We start from the raw sequence: 12,313 nt of genomic DNA on the forward strand, positions 1-12,313 counted from the left end.
ATAGCAACGTTGATACCTGTAATAATTTTCTACCTGATATTCTGAGAACATTCACAGTTTTGACAGCTGATCAAATATTTAAAAATTTAAATATTAAGTTAGTACTTAATATTTATAATTTAAGAAACTCTGATATCTGAATTTGTAGATTTTTTTCCTTGTGGCCTGAATTTTAAATTGGTGTATGAAACTTACTGTGCAAACACAGGTTTTACAATGATTATTTGGATACTTTATTTAAATATGCCTATGGATAAGCTAACTAAGATATCCATTTTTTGGTGGTTCTACGTGTATTGTTTGCTTTCTTAAGTAAAAATTTAAAAAAGAGAGAGCGAGACATTGAAGTGTCTGTCTGACCAGGCCTCCCTTAAGGGACAAGAATAAAGAAGTCTTGATATTTTCACCTGCCTGAAGGAAAAAAAAAAAAAAACTGAGTAAGGATCCATGAGAATAGGATCACTTGAGAGTGCTAACTTCAGAGTCTTAAGCCCATTTATATTATATTCTTAGATAATTTTAGCGTCTTTTAGAATGATTTTCCTCCAGTGAATACATGCCCTGAGATAACATTGCAGAAAAAACTTCAGTTCAGATAAAGCTTCTGGTTCCATGCAAGGAGTTTCACCTATAAAAGTGTGTGATGCTAAGACTAAATCTTCTACCTCTCTTCCACTATTTCTCCTGATTAAGTTTCTGCATTTTGTGCTGTCTCTTATATAATTCTAAATTTGTAAGAAATTACACCCAGCTGACAAAATTGAAAATACCCTCTAAATTTTTGTTGTGAAAAATCTTAAATATTCTGGAGGTTGAAGGGATAGCATAATAATCACCCATATACCTACCATGTATATTCAACCTTTTTAATTTACCTTTTACCATTGTGAAATAATGTTTTGTATATGTGTTTGTGCTAGTTTGAAACTGTTATGTACCCCCAAAAAGCCATGTTATTTTTCCTAATTCAGTCTAGTGAGAGCAGACCTATTGTTTAGGATGGTATCTTTTGATTAGATTGTTTTTATAGAGATGTAACACACCCAATTATGGGTGGTACCTTTTTTATTAAATTGTTTCTATGGAGATGCGACCCACCAAATTGGGGATGGGATCTTTTAATTAAGTGGTTTCCATAGAGAAATGTCTCCACTCATTCAGGGTGGGTCTTAATCCACTTACTGGGGTCCTTTAACAGGGAACCATTTTGGAAAACCTCAGAGACGTTTGGAGATGCAGAAATAAAAATGCCCCCGGGAAGCTGTTTGAAACCAGAAGCCAAAGGACCAGCAGACACCAGCCACATGCTTTCCCAGCTGACAGAGGTGTTCCAGATGCCATCAGACTTTCTTGAGTCAGGGTATCTTTCTCTGAATGCCTTAGTTGGACATTTTTATGGACTAAGAACTGTAAACTTGTAACTTAATAAATCCCCTTATAAAAGCCAACCCATTTCTTATATTTTGTATTTCAGCAGCATTAGCAAACTAGAACAATGTTTGTATATGTATTTACCTTTTTATTTGTTAAACCACTTGAAAAGAAGTCACAAACAACATAGTGACTTACCTCTAAATATTTCAGCAATCTCCTAAAAATAAGAGAATTATCCTATGTAACAACAATGCCATTATCCCATGTAAAAAAATAACACCCATTCCCTAATATCGTCTAATATCCACTCCACATTCAAATTTCTCTATCAATCTTAAAAACTGGGATCCAATTAAGTCTCATTTATAGCATTTGGTTTTAATGTCTCTTAAATATCTTTTGGTCTAGAATATTGCTCTCACTTTTTTCTTATGATGTTGACTATTTATGAGACCATTGTGTCCTACACTCTGGATTCAATTTATTATTTCCTTATGATGTTTGACTTGATCCTATATCACTTCTATTTCTTATAAACAGGAAGTTAGATCTAAAGACCCGTTCGATTTCTGCTAAACATTTTTTGGCATATATATTTCAAAGTTGATGTCTGTACCTCATATTTCATCCCATTAGTAGACATACAATGTCTGCCTGCCCACTATTAGTATTTCTAAATTTGTACTTTGGCTAAGTGGTGACTGTCATGTCACTTCAAGATAAAGGTACCTTTTCCCCTTTATCTGAGGAAAATGCTCTGACATCATAGGAGTATTCTGTTTTCCCATAACCTTCCACCCAATTATTTGACAACCATTGATGACCTTTATCCAGATCAATTATTTTATTGGAGGATTCAGAATGCTGACTTGCTAATGATATCATCTCTTCTACGTTTATCAGCTGGCATTCTTTTTTAAAGGAGCATTTGTTTTCATCAACTAGGGCTGAACTTCATTTCCTTCTTGAAATTCAAGGTTAGTGCTTAATCTTTCCCTTTAATTAAAAAAAAATGAGGTTTTTAGTTCCCCTTACTGGGCATCCTTATGAGAGTGACATCATCTGTTCTAGTTTGCTAGTTTACAGTTCGAAGGCTGAGAAAATTTTCCAGTTAAAACAAGTCTATAGAAATGTCCAATCTAAGGCATCCAGGGAAAGATACCTTGGTTCAAGAAGGCCAATGAAGTTCAGGGTTTCTCTCTTAAGTGGAAGGGCACAGGGCGAACACAATCAGAGTTTCTCTCTCATCTGGAAAAGCACATGTTGAACACGGTTAGCGTTCCTCTCTCATCTGGAAGGGCACATGGTGAGCACGGTGTCATTTGCTAGCTTATTCTCCTGACTTCCTGTTTTATGAAGCTCCTTGGGAGGCATTTTCGTTTTTCATCTCCAAAGGTCACTGGCTGGTAGACTCTGCTTCTCATGGCTATGTCATTCTGCTCTTCTCTCTCTGAATCACTTTCATTCTCCAAAATGTTTCCTCTTTTATAGGACTCCAGAAACTTATCAAGACCCACCCAAATGGGTGGAGACATATCGTCACATAATCCAGTTTAACAACCACTCTTAACTAAATCACATCTCCAGGGAGATGATCTGATTACAATTTCAAATATACAGTATAGAATAGGGATTATTTTGCCTTTATGAAATGGGATTTAGATTAAAACATGGCTTTTCTAGGGTCCATACATCTTTTCGAACCAGCATATCATCTTTAAACCCTTTATGGCAATCCCTGAGTCACTGCCATGATGCCCAGGGAAGACAAGGTGTTCTGGAAGTTCAACTACTTCCTTAAGCATCCCAAATGCTTCTTTGTGGGACCCAATCATGTGAATTCTGAGCAGATCCAGTGGATCTGCATGTCCATCTGCTGGAAGACCAGGACAAGTGCACCATGAGGCACAGGGCCATCTAGAGGCACCTGGAAAACAACCTGGCCCCAGAGACACTGTTGCCTCAAACACAGGCAAATGTGGTCTTTGTGTTCACCAAGGAGGACCTCACTGAGTTCAGGGACATGTTGCCCTTGCTGGTGCCATTGCCCTGTGCAGAGTTACTGCACTAGTCCAGAACACTGATCTTCCAAGCTTTGGGCATCACCACTAAGACCTCCATGGTCACCATCGAAATCCTCAGTGATATGCAGCTGATTAAAACCGGAGAAAGTCGGAGCCAGCAAAGCCACACTGCTGAACTTGCTGAACGTCTCCCACTTTTTCCTTCACGCTGATCATCCAGGAGGTGTTTGACAATGGCACCAACAACAAGCCTGAAGTATTTAACATCACAGAGGAAATTGCACTCTCGCTTCCTTGTGGGGTCCACAGTGTTGTTAGCCTGTCTACAGATTGAACACCCAACAATTGCATCAGTACCTCATTCAGACATTATTGGGTACAAACAAGCCCTGCCCTTGTGGAGACTGATTGCACCTTCCTACTTTCTGAAAAGGTCTCTTGGCTGATCCATCTGTGTTTGTGGCTGCTGCCACCCCCCACCCATGGGTGGCCACTGCAGCTCCTGTAGCTGCTAAATCAAGGTTGAAGCAAAAGAGGCTAGAGGTTTGGCAAGAATATGGGATTTGGTCTCTTTGACTAGTTACCAAAAAGCAGACAAATCAGCCAGCTTAATTTGTGAAACAAGGAAATAAAGGGTACATCTCCAAAAAGAAAATGATGTTTTTAAAATAGTCTTTATGAAGGAGACTGTTTCTACTCTTCAATACAGTAAAAACAAATCTCACAACCAAAGTCAAGTTACTATTTCTAATCTTAATAAAAGAAGGGGAAAGCAAAGCAGAGTTTTAATTACAATCCACAAAATGTGATTTATTTCTATAATTATGTCATTACATAAGAATAAACTGAAAACTCACCATCCTCAACTACAAAAAGAATTTCAAAGAGCAGCAATTAAGTGGCTAATAATTCATTACCATAAATTGCTGCTGCAAACATTTTAAGAATCAGATTAGAGTACACTCTATTAAAGGAATAATTAACCGATTTAAATGAGTAGCATTTATCTGCAGAAAATGGGAAAGTATTAACCATAAAATTATATTATGTTTGGTCCTTTTATCATCCAAATGAAACCGTCTTATGTAAAAGCCAAATCAAAAGAGTTGTGGGTCGGGGCTATATAAATATATGAAGGTTAAAAAAAAGTGATACTAATATTTCTCTCAAAACTGATCACATAGAAAAAAGGAATTGCAGTAAGAAGAATGTATAATCTCTAAAATTTATTTTGGAGTAAGCCTCAACAAATATTAATTCTAGGGAATGTTATGGAAGTTATGGAACCCAAATGATAAATAAAATATCACAAAGAGAAACAACATCTACATAACTCAATTCCCTATGCCTATTTGGCACCATTTCCTAGACAGCCCTTATTCCTTCCCACAAATGTTAAGAAACTTTCTTCATAAATTTGCTACTCTAAGGAAATATTGCCCTGATAGTGCCAAATTAGGTATGCCTTGGTATGTTCCCTGTGGAGAATAGAGAACTCAAGTCTTTTAAAAATTGTGAATAGTAGTTTTCTTGGCAAAAGAAATGCATTCCTATATGGGTACTCATTCCTGAGAAACTTAGTCAAGTGTATTTTAAATGTGATGACATTAGAGGGGGGAAGAGGGAAACACAAAGGTAATGTACAAAGAGCTCACTGCAAATGACCTGAAAAATCAAATGAACCAAAAAATAAAGGCAATTCACCAGATGATAACAAACTTTTCTAGAGTATTTTCTCTCGCTTTTGACTACATAAGCTTTATCTCAAAGGTATGTTTGCTTCTGCCTCATCCTTTCTGATAAACATAGAAATGATCAATGCGTGTACATGAAGGAAATGTGATCAAGCACCAGCCCTGGAACATCCATGACACGTAATCTTTCTTGGTATGGGCAAGAATCAAATGACCCACAAGACTCCCCCAGCTTTCCAATGATTTTTCTCAGTGTTGTTTGAAGGGAGGATCAGGACATCCTTTGCCATTCTCTCAGTTCTGTTATAACATTTGGTTTGAAAATGCAAAATTTATTCTAACATGATTAATGATTTATTAGGTATCAATCTGAATATGACACAAATTTTGTCTTTGCTTGGGGTGATTTTTTTATGCAAGAAACACAGTAAGTGAATGCGGAATAATTATACCCAGCTGAAGTGAGTCGAGTAGGAATACACAAAATGCACAGAGATACACCTTGAACATCTACTTCCAATCACCATGTGTGTTATTAGTGCACTCATCCGCATTTAGCGTTACAACATTCCATCTAATTTCAGATAATCCTCCTTCTACCAGTTTATATCTAACAATAATTTACAACTCTACTGATACCACTTCCACAAGCAATTATGGGTCCTTTTCAAGGTAAAGTATCATACTAATTGTACTCATCATGCATTTCTTATTGTCTAACATGATAAAACCATGCTGCCATTTTTATTAGGATTCTATCATTTTTTGTATGTCACTGATGACATTTTTGTGTATTGTACCTCTAGCCCCACTTTTCCCATAAGCTCTTTGTTTTCTAGCACATGATTTCACAATATGTTGCATTGTAACAGATCTGATTGTATTAAAAAGTGTCCAAGAACTGTCTCTCCATGTTGTGATGGTTAGGTTTACGTGTCAACTTGGCTAGGTGATGGTACCCAGCTGTCTGGTCAAGCAAGTACTAGCCTATCTGTTGCTGTGAGATCATTTCATGGACTTAAATCGTAAGTACATTGGTTGCATCCATGGTTGATTACATCTGCAGTCAACTAAGGGGAGGATCTTCTGCAATGAGTAGCACTTAATCTAATGACCCTAAGGTTTTTCAGGAGAATTCAGAAGAAAGAATCTCTTTCTGCTTCAGCCAGTCAGCCTCTCCTGGAGAGTTCATTGAGGACCTTCATCGGAGCTGCCAGCTCACAGCCTGCCCTACAGATTATGGACTCTTATATTCTCATGGTTATGTGAGACACTTTCATAAATCTCATATTTACAGATATATCCTGTTGGTTCTGTTTCTCTAGAGAACCCTGACTAATACATGTGTTCCCTGTAAAAGAGCTCAAGGAGTTGCAAAGGCAGCCAATAATAAGAAGAAATGCCTCCATTTCATTCAGTATCATTTGAAAGGTAGAGTGACAAAAATTCTGAATGTTGAGGTATTGAGAAGGCTCCTCTTTTCACAAAAATAAAGTTGGACACAATACAGGCATACCTAGGAGATATTGTGAGTCCAGTTCCAGACGACCATAATGCAAAGCTAATATCATAGTAAAATAAATCACGTGAATTTTTTGGGGGGGGTTTAGCCACTCATCTGTTGATTGACATTTGGGTTGATTCTATCTCTTGGCAATTGTAAATAGTGCTGCTATAAAATTGGTGTGCCCTCATATCCTCTGAATAGATATCTAGTAATGGTATTGCTGGATCATTTGGCATTCTGTACTTAGCTTCTTGAGGAACTGCCAAACTGCCTTCCACAGTGGCTGTACTATTTGACGTTCCCACCAACAGTGGATTAGTGTGCCTCTTTCTCCACATCCCTCAGCACTTGTTGTTTCTGTTTTATTGATAATGACCATTCTGGTTGGTGGGAGATGATATCTCATTGTGGTTTTGATTTGCATTTCCCTAGTAGCCAGGGAAGTTGAGCATCTTTTCATGTGCCTTTTGGCCATTTGTATTTCCTTTCTGAGAAGGGCCTGTTCATGTCTTTTGTCCATTGTGTAATTGAGCTGTTAGTCTTTTTTGTTGTTGAGTTGAGCAATGTCTTTATGTATTCTGGATAGTAGACCCTTATCTGATATATGGTTTCCAAATATTGACTTCCATTGTGTAGGCTGTCTTTTTGCTTTCTTGACAAAGTTCTTTGATGTGCAAAAGTGTTTAATTTTGAGGAGTTCCCATTTATCTATTTCTTTCTTCAGTGCTCATACTTTGGGTGTAAGACCTAGGAAACTACCTCCTATTATAAGATTTAGAAGATATTTCCCTACATTTTCTTATAAAAATTTTATGGTCTTAGATCTAATGTTTAGGTCTTTGATCCATTTTAAGTTAGTTTTTTATAGGTGTGAGATATGGTTCCTCTTTCATTCTTTTGCACATGGATATCTGGTTCTCTAGGTACCATTTATTGAAGAGACTATTCTGTCCCAGCTGAGTTGGCTTGACTGCCTTATCAAAGATTAATTGTCCATAGATTAGAGGGTCTATATCTAAACACTCTATTCTATTCCATTGGTCAGTATATCTGTGTTTATGCCAGTACCATGCTGTTTTGACCACTATAACTTCATAATATGCCCTAGAGTCAGGTAGTGTGAGACCTCCGATTTCATTTTTCTTTCTCAGGATACTTTTAGCTATTTGGGGCACCCCTGCCCTTCCAGATAAATTTGGTTATTGGTTTTTCTATTTCTGAAAAGTAAGTTTTGGGGATTTTAATTGGTATTGCATTGAATCTATAAATCGATTAAGGTAGAATTGACATCTTAACTATATTTAGTCTTCCAATCCATGAATGTGGTATGCCCTTCCATTTACTTAGGTCTTCTGTGATTTCTTTTAGCAAGTTTTTGTAGTTTTCTTTGTATAGGCCTTTTGTATCCTTAGTTAAATTTATTCCTAAATATTTTATTCTTTTGGTTGCAATTGTAAATTGAATTTTTTTTCTTGATCTCCCCCTCAGATTGCTCATTACTAGTATATAGAAACACTACAGATGTTTGAGTGTTGATTTTGTAACCTGCCACTTTGCTCTACTGATTTATTAGCTCTAGTAGTTTTGATACAGAGTTTTCGGAGTTTTTGACATATAGGATCATATCATCTGCAAACAGTGAGAGTTTTACTTCTTCCTTTCCAATTTTGATACCTTGTATTTCTTTTTCTTGTCTAATTGCTCTGGCTAGAACTTCCAACACAATGTTGAATAACAGTGGTGATAGTGGACATCCTTGTTTTGTTTCTGATCTTAGGGGGAAAGTTTTCAGTTTTTACCCATTGAGGATGATATTAGCTGTGGGTTTTTCATATATTCCCTTTATCATGTTGAGGAAGTTCCCTTCTATTCCTATCCTTTGAAGTGTTTTCAACAGGATAGGATGTTGAATTTTGTCAAATGCCTTTTCTGCATCAATCAAGATGATTGTGTGGTTTTTCTGCTTTGGTGATTTGTTGATATGTTCTAGTTTGCTAGCTGCCAGAATGCAATATACTAGAAAAATCTTTTTTAAAAAGGGGAATTTAATAAGTTTCTAGTTTACAGTTGTAAGGTCAAGAACATGTCCCAATTAAAACAAGTCTATAGAAATGTCCAATCTAAGGACTCCAGGGAAACATACCTTGGTTCAAGAAGGCTGATGACGTTCAGGGTTTCTCTCTCAGGTGAAAAGGCACATGGTGAACACAGTCAGGGTTTCTCTCTTATCTGGAATGACACGTGGCAAACACAGTGTCATCTGCTAGCTTTCTCTTCTGGCTTCCTGTTTCATGAAGCAAACCAGGAGTCATTTTCCTTCCTCACCTCCAAAAGTCACTGGCTGATGGGCTCTCTGCCTCGTGGTTCTGCGGTGTTCTCTGTTGTGGCTTCCCCGTGGCTGTCATTCTTCTCTGCTCTCTCTAAATCTCCTGATTTCTCCAAAATGTTTCCTCTTTTATAGGATTCCAGTAAAGTAATCAAGACCCACCCGAATGGGTGGAGACACATCTCCACCTAATCCAGCTTAACAACCACCCTTGATTGAGTCACATCTCCAGGGGGATGATTTAATTAAGGATTCAAACATACAGTACTGAATAGGGATTAGAAGAAATGGATGGATTTATAAAATGGGATTAGGATTAAAACATGACTTTTCTAGGGTACATATATCCTTTCAAACTGGCACGTATGGTGTATTACATTAATTGATTTTCTTATGGAACCATCCTTGCATACCTGGGATGAATCCCACTTGGTCATGATGTATAATTTCTTTAATGTGCTACTGGATTCGATTTGCAAGAATTTTGTTGAGGATTTTTGCATCTATATTCATTAGAGAGATTGGTCTGTAATTTTCTTTTCTTGTTGTATCTTTGTCTAGCTTTGGTGTGAGGGTGCTGTTGGCTTCATAGAATGAGTTAGGTAGCCTTCTCTCCTCTTCAATTTTTTTGAAGAGTTTGAGCAGGATTGGCACTAATTCTTTCTTGAATGTTTGGTAGAATTCACACATGAAGCCATCTGGTCCTGGACTTTTCTTTTTGGGGAGCTTCTTAATGACTAATTCAGTTTCTTTACTTGCGGTTCATTTGTGGAGGTCATTTGTTTCTTCTGGAGTCAATGTTGGTTGTTCATTCCTTTCTAGAAAGTTTCATCTACATTCCATTTCAACTACATTGTCAAATTTATTAGCATAAAGTTGTTCGTAGTATCCTCTCATTACCTCCTTTATTTCTGTGATGTCAATGATTATGTCTTCTCTTCTGTTTCTGATTTTATTTGCCTCTTCTCTCTTCTTTTTGTCATCCTTGCTAAGGGTCCATCAATCATATTGATTTTCTCATAGAACCAACTTCTGGTTTGGTTGATTTTCTCAATTGTTTTCATGTTCTCAATTTCATTTATTTCTGCTCTAATTTTCATTATTTCTTTCCTTTTGCTTGCTTTGCTGTCCTTTCTCTAGTTCTTCCAGGTGGACAGTTAATTCCTTGATTCTTGGTCTTTCTTCTTTTTGATATAGGCATTTAGGGCAATAAATTTCCCTCTTAGCACTGCCTTTGCTGCATCCCATAAATTTTGACATGTTGTGTTTTCATTTTCACTTGCCTCAAGATATTTACTGATTTCTCTTGTAATTTCTTCCTTGACCCACTTGCTGTTTAAGAGTGTGTTGTTGAGCCTCCATATATTTGTGAATATCTAGACCTCTGCCTATTATTGATTTCCAATTTCATTCCTTTATGATCTGAGAAAGTGTTTGGTGCGATTTCAATTTTTTAAAATTTATTGAGACTTGCTTTGTAACCCAGCATATGGTCTATCCTTGAGAACGATCCATGAGCACATGAAAAACTAGGTGTATCCTGCTGTTGTGGGGTGAGATAGATTGACTTTTAATAAGTGCATTTATTTAGTTAAAAACATATTGTTTTTCAGCAGAAAGGCAGCTAGCTTTCATCTGAGTTTCTCTGTCACATGGGGAGGCACACAGCAATGTCTGCTGACCTCTCCTGGTTTCTGGGTTCCAATAGCTTTCCCTGGGGCAACTCCTTTCTGCATCTCCAAACGTCTGGCTGAGCTGCGAGTGCTGAGATGTATGTGCCAGTTTGAAAGGATATACATACCCTAGAAAAGTCATGTTTTAATCCTAATCCCATTTTATAAATCCATCCATTTCTTCTAATCCCTATTCAGTACTGTATGTTTGAATCTTTAATTAAAGCTGTTTCATCTACATTGGAAATCTGTTATTTAGTGTAGCCACCTTCATCAATTACATTAGCTAAATCTTCTGGATAACTTGCTGCAGCTTCTATATCAGCATTTGCTGCTTCATCTTGCAGTTTTGTATTGTGGAAATGGCTTCTTTCCTTAAATCTCAGCAACCAAACTATGTTAGCTTCAAACTTTTCTTCTGAAGCTTCCTCACTTCTCTCAGCCTTCATAGAATTGAAGAGAACTAAAGTCTTGCTCTGCATTAGGCTTTAGCTTAAGGGAATGTTATGGCTGATTTGATCTTCTATCCAGACCACTAAAATTTTCCCCATATCAACAATAAGGTTGTTCACTTTGTATGTTCAATAGAGTAACACATACAAGTTCCTTCAAGAATTTTTCCTTTGTATTCACAACTTGGCCAACTGTTTGAGGCAAGAGGCTTGCTTACCTTTCAACCTATTTCAGCTTTCCACATGCCTTCCTCACGAAGCTTAATCATCTCTAGCTTTTGATTTAAAGTGTGAGACATGCTACTTTTCCTTTCACTTGAACACTTAGAGGTCATTGTAGGGATCTTAACTGAACTAATTTCAATATTGTTGTGTCTCAGGGAGTGGATTAGGTCTGAAGAAAGGAAGAAAGACAGGGAATGATCCACTGCCAATGGAGCAGTCAGAATACACACAACATTTGTCAATTAAGTTTGCCATCTTATATGGGCATGGTTTGTGGCATCCCAAAGCAATTACAGTAGTAACATCAAAGATCACTGATCACAGTGATATAAATATAATGAAATGAAAACATTTGAACTATTGCAAGAATTACCAGAATGTGACACAAAGACACAAAGTGAGCACATGCTATTTGAAAAAATGCAGGGTTGCCACAAACTTTCAATTTGTAAAAAAGGCAATATCTGCAAGTGCAGTAAAGTGAATCTCAATAAAACAAGATATGAAAATGGCAAACTACTCTTCAGTTAGCAAAATTAAGCTGTTCACTAAAACATTCTATTAATGGGAAGATAGGAAAGATCTTCCAGTCAGAAATATACCAGTCAGAAATATTCTCTGTTCTAGTTTGCTAGCTGCCAGAATGCAATATACCAGAAACTGAATGGGTTTTAAAAAGGGGGATTTAATTAGTTACAAGTTTTTAGTTCTAAAGGCCGAGAAAATGTCCCAATTACAAGTCTATAGAAATGTCCAATCAAAGACATCCAGGGAAAGATCCCTTGGTTCAAGAAGGCCAGTGAAGTTCAGGGTTTCTCTCTCAAGCAGAAGGGCACATGGTAAACACAGTCAGAGTTTCTCTCTCATCTGGAAAAGCACATGGTGAACATGGTTAGGGTTCCTCTCTCATCTGGAAGGGCACATGACAAACACAACGTTATCTGCTAGCTTCTTCTCCTGGCTTCCTGTTTCATGAAGCTCCTCGGGAGGCATTTTTCTTCTTCATCTCCAAAGGTTGCTGACTGGTGGACTCTGCTT

At 37.2% G+C, this 12,313-nt stretch overlaps 1 pseudogene; it reads left to right on the forward strand.

Moving 5' to 3' along the window:
- The first annotated feature begins 3,128 nt into the window (after nt 1-3,128).
- LOC143653365 (large ribosomal subunit protein uL10 pseudogene) lies at nt 3,129-3,974 on the forward strand (annotated as a pseudogene).
- The last annotated feature ends 8,339 nt before the right edge of the window (nt 3,975-12,313 follow it).

Source organism: Tamandua tetradactyla, chromosome 13 (assembly GCF_023851605.1).
Source record: "Tamandua tetradactyla isolate mTamTet1 chromosome 13, mTamTet1.pri, whole genome shotgun sequence".
Classification (NCBI taxonomy): domain Eukaryota; kingdom Metazoa; phylum Chordata; class Mammalia; order Pilosa; family Myrmecophagidae; genus Tamandua; species Tamandua tetradactyla.